Source organism: Macadamia integrifolia, chromosome 1 (assembly GCF_013358625.1).
Source record: "Macadamia integrifolia cultivar HAES 741 chromosome 1, SCU_Mint_v3, whole genome shotgun sequence".
Lineage (NCBI taxonomy): Eukaryota > Viridiplantae > Streptophyta > Magnoliopsida > Proteales > Proteaceae > Macadamia > Macadamia integrifolia.
In genome coordinates, this window is record NC_056557.1 from 18,636,822 (window position 1) to 18,644,095 (window position 7,274).

Here is a 7,274-nt window from a genome sequence, read left to right on the forward strand (position 1 = left end):
ATACGAAGCGGGATGGTAAAGATGATGTACTGTGAGAGGTAGGATATGAAGATTGGGGGTGATAGGATGAGAAAATTCCTTCTCCTTGATGGTGGGGGGAAGGTTGATGATATGGCAGAGGCTAATAATATGGCGAAGGTGGAAGGTATGGTGGAGGTTGGTACTATGGTATAGTGGATTCTTCTATTGATGAGGAAGGATGAACGATGGGAGTCCAATCTTCTGATTCTTCTTCTGATGATTCTCTTCTTTTGGGGGTCCTCATGGCTCTGTCCCTTTGATTCATGATTTTCCTATAAGCTTGGGCATTCATGTGATTCTTCCGAGCTTTGGGTACAATGAGTTGAGTGGGATCACTCTTTGTGGCTTCTTCATCCAGATTGTTCATATGATCGAGAAGTGGGTTGGCATTGACATTGGGAGGTTGTTTCACCTTGACCTCAATGGTTCTGTTGTCTACCAAGTCCTGAATTACATGTTGCAAACCCAAGCATCTTTCAGTGTTGTGCCCCTTCTGAGTGTGGTAAGCACAATATTTATGATCCCTATACCAAGCTGGAGGAGGGCTGCTGATCACTCTTGGAGCCACTGTCCCTAGCAATCCTTGTTTCTTTAACTTCTCATATACTGCTGTCATAGGCATTCCCAAATCAAAAAACTACCTTCTTGGATGAGGGGCCTTCTGAGAGGGTGCATTTACTTGTATTACAAATGGCTGTGAAGAAGTGGCTGGTGAGGCTGACTGCTGAACTGCACTCACCACATTAGTTTCCAAACCCTTTCCACATCAAACTCGAGTGTTCTTCCCTGCATCTTGGGAGGAACCTTGGTACTGAGTTTCTCTCAGGATTCTATTTTTCACACGTGTGCCGGTGGCTATTATGACATCAAAAGTTTATAAATGTTGATAGTAGAGGACATCATAATAAGGTTTTGATAAGTTCTCTATCAACATCTCCACTTGCTCTGCTTTTGAAGGCCGATCTGGCATTTTAGCGGCCTTATCCATAAACCTCATCAAGAAGATGGTGAATTCTTCTCTAGGCTGCTGTCTCAATGTCTCAAGCTCCCAACATTTCACATCTACCTCGATATTATATGAGTACTGCTTGGTGAAGGCTTTCACCACTGTTGTCCAATTTTGAGTTTGGGATGACTCCAACTAGCTGAGCCACCTTAATGTTGGTCCTAATAAGGTTAAAATAAAGGCTTGCCCTATCTGGTTATCTAAAAGTTGCCATGACTTGGCGATACTGAGGAAGACTTTGAGATGGGCTTTGGGGTGGGTCTCCTGACCCATCAAACCTGTCGGCCTGCCACTTGAATTTCTTAAGAATCCTTACCTCTGAAAAGAAACTCATTTCATCTAAAACCACTATTTGGCTTTCCAAACTTATCCCTGCTCAGAGCATATTTTCTAATTTTTCCAATTACTCCCTGACTTTCCTTTCTCTCTCCATTTCTGGAGGTTCCATTCGGATGTGCGATGCAAATTCCTCTTCTTCATCTTCAATCACTACCCTAGGAGGAGGGACCTTGGAATAGGCCTCTCATTGGCCATTAGGATGGGTAGGTGAAGATCCTCTTTGACCCGTTGGTCTGACTTGCTCTGGTTCTCCTAAGTCAACTCGAGAAGAGTTCCCGCGATGACCCGTGGCTCCATTTTGCTCCAAATCTCCAGTAGTCTGTGCCAACTCAGTCCTGGGATCAGCTTTAGGAGGGTTTTGGAGTGCATGTAATATCTAAGCTATCCCTCTCTTGACTTCAGCCATTTCTGTCCGTAAGGTCTCCACAGGATGGACCCATACCTATTCGAGTGATTCAAAGTCGGGTGGATCCATACTAACTGGGCTGTAATCACTTAGTGGTAGGCAATCTAGAGTAGACGATGGGGGTGATATTGGACTTAGGCAAGTCAACCGATTACCCTAACATGTCTAGAGGGACCACAGAGAATACTTGAAGTGTGGAATTGTGCCTGAACCAAAAGTGGTTTATTTTAGGATTCTAAAATTCCCAGCACCTTGTTCACACATTCACTAGATTAACAACCAATGATCCATTCAAAGTTAGTCCGCTTAATGATAGGGAGTGGATAGGGTTCGATTCCCCTAGTCCACTCAATGTCATAAGCGGGAGATTCATACAAATGGTTTGTCGAGAATATTTCCATAAGAAATTTCATTCAATAAATTCATGCTTTCCCTGTGGTTTTTTCCACTAGGTGTCCTTCCTCCTGATCTTCTCTAGACTTCTCGGGGCTTTTCGTGACTCTGATGGGATTTCCCTAAGTCACATTTTCTTAAGGAGGAGGGGCAGCTTTTATTTGAAACCCACTTAGAAAAGCAATTCTTTATGATGGGAATATAATGTAGGAACATTCCTTTTCAAAACCGCAAACAAGTTCTACAGTTAGCTTGTGGCGCTCCTAGCTTCTCCATCTATTTTCTACATGATGCTTAGTATGTAGTGGATGCAATAAGAACAACAAGGCTTCCTTAATAGGATCTATATACGCAAAGTACATGATCCTTTCGATATACCGATAGGTACGAGATCAAGGTGTGACTTTCTTTCCCATTACTCGTGACTACACACGAGGTTAAGCAATTGGCCACAGGGTGGTGGAACGGTGAGTAATTGTGTGCAAAAGTGTAATACGAGAATACCATTATCCCATCTCAGAATGTCATAAAGTGCACCGACCTCCCCGAGGGTGCTGACACATTTATGAACATCCTCATCATTTAATAATACCCCACACCCTTATACAGGAAGCGGGTATCATTTGCTCTCAAAGTACTCTCCATGACATGCACTGACCTCCCCGAGGGTGCGGGCATGACAGGGAGTCCCTCACCGAATGATTTCACATCGAGCTCAATGCATGATGCGATTAGCGAATACATTTACAAACATGGGGTTAGCCAAACACATTTTCAAACAAATGTCGTGGAAAATGTTCTTGCATTTAAAGGTAGCATCTAGTATTGAAATCTTAGCATTTATCCCCAGTGGAGTCACCTCTGTGAGGGTAACAACCGAAAATGGAAGATCTCACTTCCCCATTGGTGGAGGGGGGAAAAGGACTTGCATCGATTCCGTCCTCTCTCCTCTCCTTCTCTTTCATATGAGGGAGGGGTGTGTCATGTGTGCTCACCTTGCTAGCCCCGCATCGTACCGCACTGCACCGCCGTATCATAGGTCGGAGATACATGGAGACATATTTCACAAGAATGTAAAATTCATCATTTGAGATAGGGATTTGATGATGGGCCAATACGGGGATCGAGATCATGTAAATGGGGATTTGAAGTTGCCACCTAGGGTTATGGGCCTAGGACCCTAGGGTGGGCCTGATTCCTGAGAAAAGGGCCTAATAATTGGTCTGGTCCAGAGATTTAGGATAAGTGTCAAGTTATAGAATTGGGAAGGTGTTAGGCACCCAACTAACAGGTTCAATCGGTCTCCCTACTATATGCTTAAGAACGAACATTTTCCACAATTATTACTATTCCGCATACATGGCCAATTTATCACACATATATACATTACTGAATTTAAACAACTATGTATACTAAAACAAGGTCTATATAAAGTCTACATAATGACAATTTGGTTGAGAAACTGTACCTGAACTTAACCCCTGTTTTGGGTCAAGAGGGGTGGACCCCTGATTAGTACTGGTTTGGACTATCTTTCGGATTCTCCTGGCTCAAGGGAAGATGGTCTTGACCTCCAACTTCTTTTCTCGAGAGATGTTGATTGTGATGATATTCGGGCAGTGTTTTGGCTGGGAACAGTTACTTTTGAATTTGGATTCGGATAGAGCTTCAGCTAAGGAAGGCTATTTTTGGATTTGGATTCAAATAGGGCTTCGGCTCGAGAAGGCTATTTTTGGATTTGAATTTGAATAGGGCTTCGGCTAGGGAAGGTTATATTCAGGCTTCAGATGAGGTGGCACTCTGACAGAGCTTCCGCCGGGGATAGGCTATAGGAGGGCTAGGTGTAGACATCCAATTTTGTCACCCTCCTTCAGCTATGATGAAATGTGGATCTTAGATGTGACTCCTGGCTTCCGATCAATAGAGATGATGATGGAAGCATTCCCCTACCCGAAACCCTAGAAACCTTCACGTGGGAGAGAAGAGGGTCCAATTTTGACTTTCTATATACGAAGGAATCTGGTTAAGATGATCATATAGATGGATAGTGCTCGAAAATATGGTTCTGATGACATATGGCATGTCAAAGTCAAACCATCGAATCTCCTACGATCATCCCCAGAAAATTATATTTTCTCATACATATACCGGGCACACTGGCAAGCCTGCTAGAAACTTGGAAAAATCCCCTACCTATCCCAAACACCCTGAATATCATCCCCTACCTACCCAGATAACCCGAAAACATTCTCCTACCTGAAACCCTAGAAACCCTTATGCGGGAGAGAAGAGGGTCCAATTTTGATTTCTTATACGAAGGAATCCAATTAAGATGATTGTACGGATGGATAGTGCTCAAAAGTATGATTTTGATGATATATGGTATGTCAAAATCGGATCGACAGATCTCCCGTGATCGTCACCAAAAAAATTCATGATCACATGCAAGCTGGACGCACTGGCCAACAAGCCAGCCCGCATGCATGCCTACTGCCTATGGCTGTAGCACTTGGCTGTGGCCTATGGGAGGTGGCACATGTATGCTATCCATGTCCTCACCCCCTTCGCACATGCCCGTGCCCCCTCTGGCCTTGACCCGAGCCCCAGCAGGCCATGACCTGTGCCCCCGTAGGCTATGACATGCACCCCTACAGGCCATGACTTGTGCCCCTGTTGGCCATGACTCATGCCCCCGCAGGCCCATAACCGCACCCCCTCTAGCCTTGACCCGCACCCCCTCTAGTTATAGCCCACTGCTGCCCATGCATACTGGCCATGTGTGCGTCACTTGCGCCCATATGTGCTGCCACTGTCACTTGCGCCCATATGTGCTGCCACTGATGCTCAGCATGCTGCCCATGTGTGCTGCCCCTACCACCCATGGGTGCTGCCACTGCTGCCCATGCATACTGCCCATGTGTGCTACCCCTGCCAACCATGCCACTGCCCACACACCCATGCCACTGCCCCGCGTGCCATGTGCCGGACACTCATGACATTGCCCGCACACCTTGTACACATCGCCTGCCCACCTATATTGACCATGCCCTATGCACTTCGGCCCAGTCTCACACACAACCATCAATAGCCGGGATTGATATTCCCCTAACTCTATGGGTGAAGAAATTCCCTCTTCACCCACTTAAGACCAAAAAACCCCTTTTTTTTACTAAGTATTCTCTCTCCCAAAAAATCCCTTTTTTACCCATTGTATAAAAGCCCTCTTCACCCACTTTGGTCTGAGAACCCCTTTTTACCTATTGTATAAAAGCCCTCTTTACCCACTTTAGGCAGAGAACCCTCTCTCGTCCGTTGGATAAAGATGTTCCCTCTTACCCATTGGGTCAGGAAAACCTATAAATACTCCCCTCCTTTAGATTTCACACATCAAACAATCCCACCTCACTCCATAGTAGTGAAGCTCTACCCTCTCTCCTCCCCTCCCCTCTTGATTTTCTTCAGGTCTTTGGAGCGATCTTCTTCAAGATCCAAAATCTTGTTCGGATCTTCGAAGTGTTCTTCGGGACTTTGAAGATCTTCAATCCAACTTCTTAGTCCAATCTAGTTTTTGCCAAAAATATTGTGTTTTTCACCCCCCTCCTTTGAGTGTTCTTGAGTTTTACCCGAAATAGAAATCCCTCCTCCTTGAGGTTCTTTGGGTCTACGAAAAGATCTTTGTTAAAATCTAGAACTCTATTTGGATCTTCAAAGTGTTCTTCAGGGCTTTGGGGATCTTCAATCCAATTTTTTATCAATCTATTTCTTTTAAAAAATAGTAGTTCCTAGCGGAAGTCCTATCCGAGTGCCCCTAAAATCTTTCCAGAAATATCCATTCCCAGCGGAAGCTCTACCGAAGTGCAATCTCAGCCTATCCCTCCCCTAGCCTATCCCAAGTGGAAGCTCTGTCAGAGTGCCACCTCAGCCTAACCCACCCTAGCCTATCCCCAGCAAAAGCTCTATCGAAGTGCCACCTCAGCCTAGCCCTCCCTAGCTTATCCCTAGCGAAAGCTCTACCGGAGTGCCACCTCATCCTATGCCAGAAACTAACCTTCCCTAGCCAAAGCTCTAGCCGAATCCAAATCTAGAAATAGCCTTCCCTAGCCGAAGCTCTGTTCGAATCAAAATCTGAAAGTAATAATTCCTAGCCAAAACCCTGTCCAAATATCATCACAATCAGCATCCCTCAAGAAAGGAAGTTGGAGGTCAAGACCATCTTCCCTTGTGCCAAAAGAATATGAAAGACAGTCCGAGCCGGTACTAATCTAGGGCTTACCCTCTTGACTCGAAATAGGGGTCAAATTCAGGTATAATCTCTCTCCTCATTTAAGCATAATGTAGATATCTAAAAGACCTTGTTATAATGTATATAGTAGTTTAAATTCAATCAATGTATATATGTGTGATAACTTAGCCATGCATATAGAATAGTAATAATTGTGAAAAATGTTCGTTCTTAAGCATCTAGTCGGAAGACCGGTTGAACTGGACAGATTTGGTGCCTAATATCTTCCCAACTCTGTAACTTGACACTTACCCTAAATCTCTGGACCAGACCAATTATCAGGCCCTTTTCTCAGGAATTGGGCCCACCCCCGAGTCCTAGGCCCATAATCTTAGGTGGTGACTCCAAACCCCTTTTTATGATCCCGATCCCCGTATTGGACCATCATCAAGCCCCCGTCTAGAATGATGAACTTTACACTCTTGCGAAATAGGCCTCCATGTATCTCTGAGCGGTGATATCGTAGTGAGGGGCCTGCAAAAAGGACACATGACACACCCTTCCCTCACCACAAAAGAGAAAGAGAGGAGAGAGGACGAAATCGATGCATGAGTCCAATTTTCGGTCGCTACCCTCACAGTGGCAACTCCACTGGGGAATAAATATCAAGCTTCCAATACTAGATGCTACCTTTAAATGCAAGAACATTTTCCACCACATTTGTTTGAAAACGTGTTTGGCTAACCCCATATTTGTAATTGTATTCGCTAACCAAATCATGCATCATGCATCATGCATCATGCTCGAAGTGAAATCATTTGGTGAGGGATTCCCTATCATGCCCGCACCCTCGGGGAGGTCAATGCATGTCATGGAGAGTACTCTGA